The sequence below is a fragment of the Electrophorus electricus genome, chromosome 3, assembly GCF_041902795.1.
Source record: "Electrophorus electricus isolate QZ-2024a chromosome 3, ASM4190279v1, whole genome shotgun sequence".
NCBI classification, from domain to species: domain Eukaryota; kingdom Metazoa; phylum Chordata; class Actinopteri; order Gymnotiformes; family Gymnotidae; genus Electrophorus; species Electrophorus electricus.
This window is the reverse complement of record NC_137499.1, coordinates 28,224,713-28,237,544: the sequence shown is the minus strand read 5'-3', so window position 1 is coordinate 28,237,544 and position 12,832 is coordinate 28,224,713. Positions and strand designations below refer to the sequence as shown.

Here is a 12,832-nt window from a genome sequence, read left to right as displayed (position 1 = left end):
TCCACTACTCCATCCTCCATTGCCCTGTGGAAGGTTTCAGCCGGATGCTCATAACTCACCTCGTCATTGTCAGCGTACAACATCAGTGCACCTGGGACTGGCGTGCTGCTCCCCCATGCAGGAGTCGATCAGGTTCACACCAACTCTTCTGATGTTCAGATACTATAATACTTATATACTGTATATTCAAGTTTCAGAATAACTTGTATTTGACCTCCACACTTCCTCAATAACACTGAGATTAAATTGATGTATGTCGTAACTGGCTTCAGGTACGATTGATGTCTTTGGGCTGCACTTCGAAGAAAACTGCTGCCTGTACATTTTTTTTTTTGATACAGGGAGAGGGGGCCATTGGGAATGGAGGGAACAAATTTACAACAGACTGTTGAATTTTCCAGTAGAAAAATTTCAATAAGTGATTCCCCCCACCTCATTTTTTGCCTTCACAGCAACATTTGTTAAGTCTGCCAGTGTTAAATGGAAGGATGCAGAGAACTGGGGTCAGGAGCTGGACCACCAATGTCACACTTTAGTAATTAGTCTTGAATATCTTGGATGTAGTTTCTGGCCAGAATGGGTTTTTTTTTCATTCTTAATTGTGTCTGATTCTAGTTAGAGGATTATGTAGCCCCGTGAACCTATTGTAGTGCTTTGTTTCTTAACACCAATAGTTAATGAAATAAAGTTTTTATTTATTACAGGGACATCACAAATTATTTTAATGTTTGTGCTAATGATGGGTGTAGTCTATTGATCCAGTGTACATACACAAAGAGAAATGAGCATCAGGTGTGGTCTTGAAGTGCTTCAATTAATTAATTAATTAATTAATTTCTTTAAAATGCAGGGTTGTCATTTCCAGATAATGAATGCACAATTAATTTTCCCCAACCCATAACATTTGCTTCCTTTGGAGAGTGGATTTGTAATTATTCTATCAGCATGACAAAAAATATCCTCCAATCTTCCTTCAGTTCAATTAATCTGTGCTTTATTTCCTGTCTGTGTATTTGTAAGCATGAACAATAATCAGCCATGCGGTAAATTCATTGATGTTCTCGTCTAGTTTACGACTGAACATTATGTAAATGTTCTCTTTTTTTATAATTCAGGGTGGGAGCAGTTTACGTAGACGCGGGGCCGTGTGTCGGAGTGGGCAGGTGGAGAGGGTGAACGATGTGTCACCAGCTGAACGTTGCGACCTTTGCCGCTCAGACCGAAACCGCACAGCTGCTGTCCGTCCCAGTCTGCGGCAGCAATAACAAATCATGAGAGGTCTCAACGTGGCGTTCGTTACATGGCTGAAATTAGATCCTGTTACTGGACGGAGTTGATGTGCTGCGATGCAGCGTTTTTGAGCAGATGAGCCGAACAGCGATCTCGCATGTGCTAGCTCAGCCCGCGATGCGCGTGTGCGGGGGAGGGGGTGGGCTTACAAGGTGTTTTCAGTTATGTAATGCCGAACTGTTGTTTTGCTAGCAGCAGACATATGGGCGCAATTAAAACCAATACATTTGGCATCACCGCGAGTGTAGATTAATACTCCTGTGTTTGGATTCTAAACACCGACAATTGTCAAACCCCTATTGCCTGATACTCGGCACACAATGCAATTTTCATATATGGAAATTGTTTGATGGTTGTATATGTGGAATGGGCATTTCTAACTGGGAATTGGGGCATAATTATATCCTTACAAAATTATGTATTTAAAATAACAAACACTGCAACGAAGCATCAAGGTTAAAAAAAAATTCTTGCTTTGATGTTTGTGAGTGAAATAACAAATATTTTGTCTTTATGTCCTTACAGGCCTTTCACAGAAATATGGTAGAAGACAGTATTCAGTATGGTTAATGATACCAAATTGACAAGTTTACTAGTTTTCTAAGTGTAATTATTACATATAATGCCTAAATTCCAGAAACAAACATACATTTGCAGACTACAGCAGAATAGTATGCCAAAGACATTCTATCCGTTCTTAGTTTTCCTGATGTAATTTCAGTGAACTGTTTTGCATGTCTTGTCCATTACTACTATAACAAATTCTACACTTTAAAGTATGTGCATGTAAACTAGATTTTGTAATACAGTCTGTTATATGCTCAGCTAGTTTGTTGAATCTAACAACAATCTTGGGTGCCCAGTGTGTGATTTTAGCATGAGGTTTGTAGACAGCATTTGGAGATGGTAGGTTTTATTTAGGTATTTATTGTAGATTGTTTATATTTAGAAATGACAACGTGGGAGAACCTTGACTCAGAGTCTAGGTTTTCAGCAAGCCCAAAAAGAGACGTCCACATTCTCTTCCAATAACGGGCCTACATGTGAGCTGCACATGTGATCTAGTGTTTGCACAGCTAACTAACTTCACTTGTGAGCTTTAATATAAAACTTTAATGCAAAACTCCCAGGGCTGTCATTGCAGCCCTCCAGTTAGCATAGTTGAACAACAGCCCACTGTTTTCTGGAAGTGCCCATAATAGCATAATAAGTGCACACCACCAAGCATTTCTCTGTGGGATGTGAAGATAAATGCAAAGGTTGCATTATTTTAATCTTATTATTCCATTGCTGGCCCATACGATTCCAGTGAACACTGCCTTATCTAAACACCGGCAGAAGTAATTAGTACACAATGTCTTATCATTTTAAGAGATTAATACCAGATACAGCTGGTGTAGAGCAGAAGGGAAAGGCTCCAGTCATTTGAAGGTGTTCTAACAATAGAAACCCAACATCCTAGGTCTCAGACTTAGCCATACACCATATAGCATGTATTTGACATTGTTTCATATAAAACTGTCGATTCTTACCAATGGCATATATGCTACTTTTCCTTAGGCCTCTCTGAATCCATGTACAGGTTGGTAGCGAAACCAGTTCCGACTGCTCACGAGTTTTAATAGGGCATGGCCATTGGCAGCCTCTGGCTGAATGGTGAAGCTAGGATGTCTGATTCCACAGACATTTGTCTCACGCCTTTTCCCAGCCTCCGCCTGTTGACTGACGGCACTTCTCGGGACTCGGCATTCGCCTGTCCTGCACTGTCTTCAGCAGGTCCCCCGCTCTGACGCTTCCAGAAACACTGATACACACGCTACAAGGCGCATGGCGTCCTCCGCATCCCACCATTACCGAACCCATGCATTTCTAACAGGCTGGTTGTTGCTTTTCATGAGAGATAATTTAATAACGGGCAGGGAACAAGCAGCAAATCCCATCAGAGCATGAACAAATAGAATTTCAGATCTAAGGGACTTTGCCGGACTGTAACACCTGCTGTGACCATCATGTTTTAAAAAAGCAATAAAAAGCCCCGTTTAGATTTGTTTACCTGCTCAAATAATTTGTGTTGCCAGCTGTGGAGTCAAATGTTCTGGTGTTATATCTAAGATTCCACAAAGACAATTTTAAACAAATATTGGAAATGCTGTCTTATGTAACAGTGCTAGCTCTCATGTAACCTTAAATCCAACCCCAAAAAAGCAGCTATAAAACTACCCCCCCCCCAAAAAAAACTAAGTACCCTGAACATTTACACTAATTCAACTAATCTAACACAGCTAGCACTTCAACACAGTTGAAGAATATGTGCTGTTCTTGTGTAAGTGTTATGCCATACTTCCTTAACCTGAAATAATAGTGCTGTTTTCTGTTGCTTTCTGTGGTCTCACGTTAGAATTTGGCTGAGATTGAAGTGAATTCCCAGCAGGCTTTGCCACTCCCAATCCCCTTCACTCTTACTTAATTTACTCCACTGTTTAGACTCAGCAGATGGCACACCATAAACATCCAGGCATTTCCTGTAGCCTGATTTTATTGCACTCCTGCTCAACCCAGTAGGCATAACCGGCAGACTTAGATTAGAAAAATGACTACACAGTTGTTGTCCCCACCCGCCACCCACCCGCCCCCTCGCCGTATATTCACCATATATCAGTAACATTTGGAGCCTCAGCTGTCTAATCCAGCTCTTTGCAGAGAACATTACCTTTTTTTATGTCCTAGTGTTAAACTGTATAAAATACCCTTAAGGCTACATCCGATCACACTGGCGATGATAAGAGCTAACGGAGTGTATCAATTGCTCATGAGCTCCCATTCGCCACCAAATAAGGAGAGGCAGTGGGATGTGGATCTTCAAGCCGGCAGCACTTTCCCAAATGAAGACTCAGTCCCCCACGCCTCCAATCAGTTTCCAGATATTTTTCCCCACCCTTTTTGCGGTATCTCTCTTGCCATTTAGCTGGCTAACAGACAGTTCTGCAGCTGAGCCTGTTGGGGGGAGGGGGGGGATTTCTATAACTCCTGCCTTCAGCGCGGTAATGGAGGACTGAAGAGGCAGGGAAGGAGGACACCACTCAGCCAAAGCTCCCTCTCTACCCCGCCTGCCGCCTGCCACCAACACCTCACTTCGTGTCTGGGTGCCTCTCGTTATTCTTGGCTGTCTGCTAGGTTTTTTTTCTTTCTTTTTTAATAAACGTTATCAAATGGGAAATTAACAGGCTTACATACGGTGGTAAAAAAAACCAAAAAAAACAAAACAAACTTCTGATTTGCATCTTCATTTAACCTAAGATGTTCATTTTGTGTTCCTTCCCAGTGCAGGCCAAGCATGTAGACTTTAAACACTATGTGGATAGTAATAGACTGATATTAATCTTTAAGTGGGAGCAGCTGATCTTTATTTATGACATAGTCCCAGGAACTGACCGTCATGTTCCCTCATTGTGCCTGCTGTCATAAACGCTCCTTCATTCAGTCTGTTTTTTTGTCAGACTTGTAAAGATGCTCAAAAAGTTTTTTTTTTAAATGAAATTAAAGCTAGCTCACACACATTTAACTATATATCATGCCATCGACGCGATCTGAATGTAAATGGCAAGTCCCTCTTTTTATTTAGGCCTAAAGTGAAGACCCAAATTGGTTACTAATCCAGCAGAGAGACTAGACAGGATCAGTTCGGTCAGTGGAATGACCCCCTGGGCCAGGGACATTGCTCTCATCAGGCGCATAATTGTACCTACGCCGGGGTCTATTAATGGAAATGGATTGGTGTTTGCCTGAAAAAGATTGGGGGGCTAGCATCACCTGTTCTCTGATCTTATCAGGCATGAAATGAAAAATCCACTCATTCCAGGATGAAATGCATCAAATGACCCTCCTCACAGCACTCACACACAGCACATACGTTTACACACACACACACACACACACACACACACACACACACACAGCACATACGTTTACACACACACACACACACACACACACACACACACACATATAAATACTTCCCCTCTGGAAGTGAACTTTACAGGCACAGGTGTTCAGGCCATTTAAAGGAGGGACATCTAAGTTAGCAATGGTAGGGTTTTGGTTTTTTTTTGTTATTATTCAGTGATGTCCTTCTACCCTTCTTACAACCTCTGTCATCTGCTCTCTAACCTCGCACTGCTACATTATGCAGCATATACTCATATGTGCAAATTGTGGAAAACCATATTAAGATTCTGTCAATAACATTTGATTACCTTTTTCCCCAAATTAATTTTTACAAAGAAATGCAGAAAATATACTGGAGTTCTTGCTGCGACTTCCTTTGGCTGCGCTAACAGTGCTCACTGACATTCAAATATAACTGGCATCTGCTGTGGTTTAGCCTAACCAGTAATTTCAGTGTCCGCTGCCTTGTCGAACATGAAGCAAAAGACTGGAGGCTGGAGTGTTGGCACCCGAGCTTAGTGTGAATGTGTTCCTCTGATCCAACTAACGGCATGAGCAGTGAGTTCTGTGTGACTGCATGACTAAGAGCAACGGTGATGTCTTCCGCTGTGATACATCAGTCAGCAGGACAAAAAGTAGAGGAAGCTCTTATCTGGAGATAGTCGGTAAAGATTATGACATAAAATTCAGAGGTTAAGAGCTTCCCCTGCTGCTTTTAAATAGACTGTGTTAGTCATAATTCATCTCTGATTTGGACTAACCTTTGGAAGCCGATTTTTTGTCACTTTTCTTGCACCAGATTCCACTTTGTATCCCGAGTAACATGGTTGCAGTACAACTTTGGAGGACACCACTCCGGAGCTGCTGCCATCTCTGACTGGTGGACAATGGTGTTAACCACCAAACAGTAAAGATAATGTTGCAAAAGAAGAGAGTTTTGCATATTTTCAGTGTTGCAGTAAAGTATTTCCCCAAAGACATTTGGATTATTTAAGAATCTTCATATGGATTACATAAAGTAAATGCAAATAGCAAAGCAGTTTAAGTAATGTTGCCAAAGGGCTCTAAAATTCATCATTTGCCCAGACTTATCTAAATGGTCCAACAATATAACTCAAAATTTGGCAGTGCTAAACTAATTCCTTAAATCTCTGAACAATTAAAGAATGGAAGAATATTCATTTTATTAATGAGTGATGTTCTTTCTTGCATGGGCAAGCATATAGAGAAACATCTCCACAAATCCAACTCAGTTCCATCACAAAGTTTTATCTTCCAAATCCCAATAAGACATGGAAAACAACAACAACAAAAAAAAAAACAGGTACAACCAAAGCAATGTTGTAGTCACTGTTTATGAAGAGATGGCCTGCCCACATTTGAACACAAAACAAGATGTAGAGAAGAAGGCACCTTCTCACATAGCACAGCTCCACGTATTGCGTGGTTGGACCACGGGGCCGTATGATTCAGATATCAAACTAAATTTGTTACTATGGTATAAGCCTGGCCTGCTTCTTAGCTTGGTATCCCACGTGAGTTTGAAACTACACTTTATCAAGAGTACAAATGCTTTAATATTTATAACTAGATCTGGGTTTAAAAGCTGTACTATTTAGGTCACCTTTTCCTTTCTCAATTACAAAAAAAAAAAACAAAAAAAACAAAAAAACCCCACTAGTCTGAAGAACATCTTACTATTTACTTCATTTAGCCTCATTTAAGGTTAGCCAAAGATTAAATAGTTAGGAACAGTGTATTAGTTCTTAACTATTAAGAACTAAACATGCCATGACCAAAGAATTTCAGAATTAATTGGGACTTCAACTCCTATTGTACCCTTGTGAGAAGTCTTGCCGTTGCAGAAAATTACTCAACAGTGAAATGCATGCATGAGCCCAAAATACTGTTATGTGGTATGTGTGTGTGTGTTTAAGTATTAAAAAACATTTCTACTAAACCCATCCGCAAAATCCAGAAGCTTGTGTAATGCTGCGCTGTCCTTTGCCGTGTATGGACAGGCTGTTGCCTTGCTGCAGGGTAATGTGGGCTTGTGGGGCGCCCTTTTCAGGCCTCAGAATCCATGTCTCCAGCAGAGTGGTTTGATGGGTTGGTCTCCTCAGAAGCCCCTCGTATTAAGCGGCTTTGCTAAAGCACACTCCCCTGTTCAGTATCTCTCCCTGGAGATCGGCCTTTCCCGGGCCTCGTTACCGATTCAGCCGGCCGCTGGCTTTTTCCTCGCCAGTTTGGGCCATAAAGTAGGTTGTGGTAGAAAATAGGAGATATATTAGTATGTATGAAGTGTGTAAATGAAGACATGGTAGCAAGTGCATATTGCTAACGTAAGGGACTTTGGAGGGATTTCTCCACGCTCTGGTCCACTTGAGCCGCATATTGTATCCTCATCAATAAATTATATATTAATGCTTTCTTCTCCTATGCTAATCCCAGGCCAAAAGCCACATTCTCAATCTGCAGGTGCTAGACAGTATTTTGAAGGCTGGACATGCATGAAAACAAATGGAAATAGGATTTTTGAAGTGTTATCAGAAGCTCTGATTTTTAGATTCTCCTGAAGCAGTGTCCTCATTTATGTTGTTTTGTTTCAAAATGGCCAGATCAAGGAACTCCTTGAGGTCTTTTGTAATGATACCAGATGACATTAGACGTGATTATCGAGGAGATCTCATGCGCATTATGCTAAGATTTACATAAAGTTTATGCAAGCGTTAGTCACACATGCTCTGGTATCATAGCCAAGTCATTAGCGCACAACTGTCACCATACCCAACAGTAGTATTAAATACATTTGACTATACCTGCGGAGCACACTAAGGTAGAGGTTTTTTATTATAATAGTAGATAATAATATAGTATAGATATTATAGTAGAGGACAACTTTAAAAAATACGAACCAGCAAGACCATGCAGGGCCTAAATGCTCACGTGACCCAGCAAGCCCGAGGTCTGCCTCAAGATCAACTCACAAGCTCATAGAAATGCCCCTTAATTCGAAGGCAAGGTTGCCTCTGGTGATCCAGTTCCAGCTCGCTAAAATAAAACCTAAGAGGTGAAATCCAGAGCTGTGAGAACATAACAAATGGGCAGGGCGTAATATTGTGAGTTCGCCACTTTCCACGGCAGAACATCTATGGGGGTTAATAAACTGGAGGAAAGCCGATGTTAAACGTGAAAGCCCCAGTGCTACGGCACAGGACAGGGAATAAATCAGCAGATCATTCAGTTGTTCAAAGCATTACAGAGGTGAGGTAAGGGTGTTGGATTTCCTGTGTGGTTACAGATGCCACCTCATATATCTCTATTCTAAACCAGTATTGTTGGTCATGGGGTATATGCTCATACTGAGGCTTTTCTCTTCCCCTCCTTTAGTACATTTCACTGAAAGATATATTAATGTAGCGGTTTAATTAGACAGGCCTACCAAGGTATTGATTATTCACTAGCCTGGGGTAAAGTTTTCCTTTTTCCCCTAGTCATTTATTGATCTCTCTGTGGAGAAGATTGACAGTCATGGTGCCTGAATATCAAGTGCCCCACCATTATAAAGGCAGACAGTTCTATATTCTCTCATCAGACCAGTGTGCCTTCCCTCTGCCAGACGACTCTGAACACCCCTCCCCATTTATCTGCCGGCCTTTTGGACGCTCTTGATGGCAGGGATGCCGTTACTGCTCTTCCCTTGCTGGAATGATGTATTAGATGTTGTCCGTTTTACTCTAAGATGCAACGCATTATTCTCCAAATTCACTGTAACGTGTTGGGCACTGGAGAAAGGCAGAGAAAAGGCATGGCAGTGCATTTTTGGCTTTTTGACAACCTTTCAGCTTTTGCTGTTTCATGCTGTCCAGAAATACGTTACCAAATGGAAGCATAGTGGCAGATTTGAGACTGAAGCCTCTTTAAAAAAAAAAGACAAAAAATGCAGTGAACACGAATGCCATAGCGACAGACACAATGCCCACGAAACGTTCCGATGCGTAAACCAATCATTTGTTTCATGAATATGACAATGGCTAATATGCTCCCACCAGGAAAATCTATTCAGGCAAAATGTCAGTATCTTATTGCTTTGTGTTGCTCTTTAAGTTCTAGAAGCCAAAAACAAAAAAAAGGAGGGAAAAAAGATGAATGATTTTAATGCTGCTTCACGAGGTGCAAATGATAGAGAAGATATGGCTCAAAAAGCGTATCAGAGCCTCATTACGTTTACTCGCGTCTGGATATGCAGAGCTTCTCATTTATTTTTCATTTTAAAACAACCACACGGCCTCAGCAGTTGCTATTAGGCCATTAGCTTCATCTCATTAGCTGTGCAAAAGTTGCTCCTTTTATTTCTCTTCCCTCTCGACAACCATTTAAAATGTGCTGGATTCAAAGGTTACGTGGCAGCCCATGCTAAGCTGGTCACCGTGAAAATTAAAAATGTGATGAGCATGGAATATTTGCTTTGTTTGGCTTGAATGTTTTTGGCTGACTGATCTAACAGATGCATTTTAAAGCATGAGATGCCATTAGTGTGGCTGGCACCCACAATGGCTTTGTGTACTAGATAGCCCCTAGTGGCCTCTGGGTCACCCACTGCAATATGCCTCTCAGTCATTAACTGTCCATTGTTGGATAAACTGAGAAAGAAGAATTATCTGCTACAAATCAGCACAGCAGTGTGTGTGTGTGTATGTATGTATGTATATATATATATATATATATATATATATATAAAGTATATTCACCCAAATTGTTATTAGCTGACAGTAGATTAAGGATGTTATAGATCCACCTTATCCATTAATGCTGCTATGTAAAAACCAGTCTGATCTTTGTCCATATTCATTTGAGTAGAATTCTAAACACAGAATTCCTGACAAGGCCACTCAAGTAAAGTGCACCACAGTGCTGTTGTGGTTCTTTTTATATGGTTTAAAAAAGACTTAAATCAGGGAGGTGGAAAAATGTAATTTACTTTGCTTTTTCTTTGATTCCACTAGTTTAATGAAAACTCTAGAACTTTCTCTACATTGCAACTTCTGAATAGTCTTGTTTATACATACCTTCCCTTTTTAATCCTGCAGAAATGCAGAAAATCAACTGTCAGGGTTTTTTTCATTATTTTTTGAGACTTTGTTTTCTAGAGATTTGGTTTCACATCAAAATATTTACCAAAATGTTTTCTCTCCAACAGTCTGGATCTTAGGAATGGACAACCAGCAATATAAGCTGCCTTCTTTCCCTCATGAAAAAAAGTGGGATTTCCTTTCTGGAGAAAACTAGGACTCTTTCAATTGAACAACTCTATCAGTGATAATGCAAGTATTTCACAAGATTGCAAGATTGGCCCAAAATCTTGTTATTTATTTGAATAGACTGTTGTGCAACTGTGTGTGGGAACAGAAGTTCAGCAACTGTTGTTCTGGTTTAAAACCTTAATATTTTACCAGTACTGAGTGGTTGGTTCTGTTTAATTTGATTTGATTTGAATTTAATTTAATGTTTTTTATCACTGCTTACTATCTTATTTGTGATAAACAGGAAAACTCATCTTTCATCTTCCAGTAAAACAGGAAATTAGGTAAAGCCACAAATGAGTCACCTCATATTTATATTTGTTTAAAAGCCTTTGTTTTAGATGAACTGCATTAGAATTCTCATCATTTTGAAGCTCATTAATGAAACTGTTTATAGTATACACTTTGTTTATTCACCCTTTGGCTGCCCGTAATCCAGGACCTGACTGCATATAAATTACATTACAATAAAAGCAAAACATTGTGTGCACATGCATAAAGGATGTGGATTTAACCACACCAGTGAGGCTTTTCACACATCTCAATTTCTCACTTACGTGGATAAGTTAAGACAAGTATCAGTTTTGATTATGAAAGTCCCTTAGCTGTCCTACATTTTAACAATCTTGGCTTTGAAGTGCAAGTTATCTTACTAACAGAAAGATCTTACTTACTGAAATGTCCCCCAGCCAACTATTATTCTAATGAAAGTAGGGGGTGCTCACAATATGCAAATCTAGTGGCAGAAACATGCATAGCAGGGAAATTAAAACAAAAAATTGTTTTCCCCGTTAAGTTACTTTCAGTTGAACCCATCCATTTCTAACTGAATTACACAATTAAAAATTGTAATGAATAAATGACTGCATGTACACAGCACTCTAGGTTCTGAAGGCTGTCTCTGATGACAGTTCACACTGATGACCATTAATATCCAGCACTCACCAGGATAACACGAAGGACTCCCACTTGAGCCAATGAGCTCTTTTTTAAGAGCACGGAGGTTGTGGCATATGAAAAAAGCATGTTGGACACCTACCTACTCACCCTTAACCTAAGTGTTACATACATGGAGTATATCTTGGTAATGACTATTAGAAAAAAGATCAGTACAGGAATATACATTACTCTACGGTTTTCGAGCCCTGGGATTTTTAATCCTTCAGGAACTCCCCAAAGGAGTTCACTTTGACATGGCATGCTGAGAGACGGCTCCGGTTTTCACAATGCTGCTGCGTGTGAGAACACTGGAGAGTGAAGACCCACACAAGCCACAGCATGAGCGCCCTCTTCCGGAACCATGAAAAATAAATAGATGAAATAAAAATGTACAAATTCCCCGGAAGGTTTCTCATCTTCCCGTCTAACTTATGCATTTATGTTGATCATTTGTACATTTTACAAAATGTACAGTATTTAGAAGTTTCTAAATGTAATTTATAATATACGTAATAATTATTGTTAACACTTCTTACTGCTATGTAGTAATAGCACTATTACGTGTCCTTTTCTAATATCGTGTGACTTATCTAACAGATTCTTGAAGTGACCGAATAGCTACCGTCCAAATGTGGGCATGTCAGGAGCAGAAATAGCAATTTTTTTGTGTCTGTCAAGAGGAACAGTGTCAAAAAACATGACGGCATATGCCAAACAAGGCAAAACTGCCTGAGGAAAAGAGGAAGAGCGGTTGCAGGTTCCTCAGTGACAGGAATACTGCAGAATGACTCTAAAACAAGAGAGCTGCTAAAAACAAAGTGTGCGACTGCCTCAGAAATGACCACCTGACTCCATTTGCACCTCCTTAAGCAGCCCTCCTCAGGATAGTGGGATATTACCGTAGCGTTGCGATTTATGACACGGCTGCCATTTGGAAAAGACTCAAATCTAACCATCAGTGCGCAATAAAAGTGTAAGATGGTGAAATGAAGAAGAAGGGAAAAAAAAACTTGGGCTTAAATCAGCAGAAGAAAGTCTTTCTTTCCCGTTTTCCATGTGTGGAGAAAGCCATGCTTGTCTTCTTGCTCCAGCATGGCAGCTTCTATATAGGGACCTGTGCTTGGTGCATGCAGTGAAACAGCTAAAATTAATACTTAAGCTATTTTATGGTCCTCCAGTGACACCTGTATCTCAGTGACCTCCTCCAACCTCACTTCTATAATACACACCTCCTTCCCATTCTGCAATCAATGAAGATCATGGAGATTATATCTTCAGAGACTCAGACTTTATTACTGACCTTTTCAGCAATGCTACATGCTTTACGCTATCCTGAGTGTGATATTCTTTTGATT

General features: G+C 40.3%; 1 protein-coding gene and 1 long non-coding RNA gene across 2 annotated transcripts in view; both read left to right on the top strand.

The window, feature by feature from the left end:
* rbfox1 (RNA binding fox-1 homolog 1) overlaps nt 1-12,832 on the top strand; it is a 184,500-nt gene that overhangs the window by 37,337 nt on the left and 134,331 nt on the right. The window lies entirely within an intron of this gene.
* Nucleotides 1,389-10,888, top strand: LOC145653766 (uncharacterized). Its single transcript, XR_014119963.1, has 3 exons — nt 1,389-1,745; nt 2,851-2,872; nt 10,436-10,888. It is a non-coding gene; the product is annotated as an uncharacterized LOC145653766 (long non-coding RNA).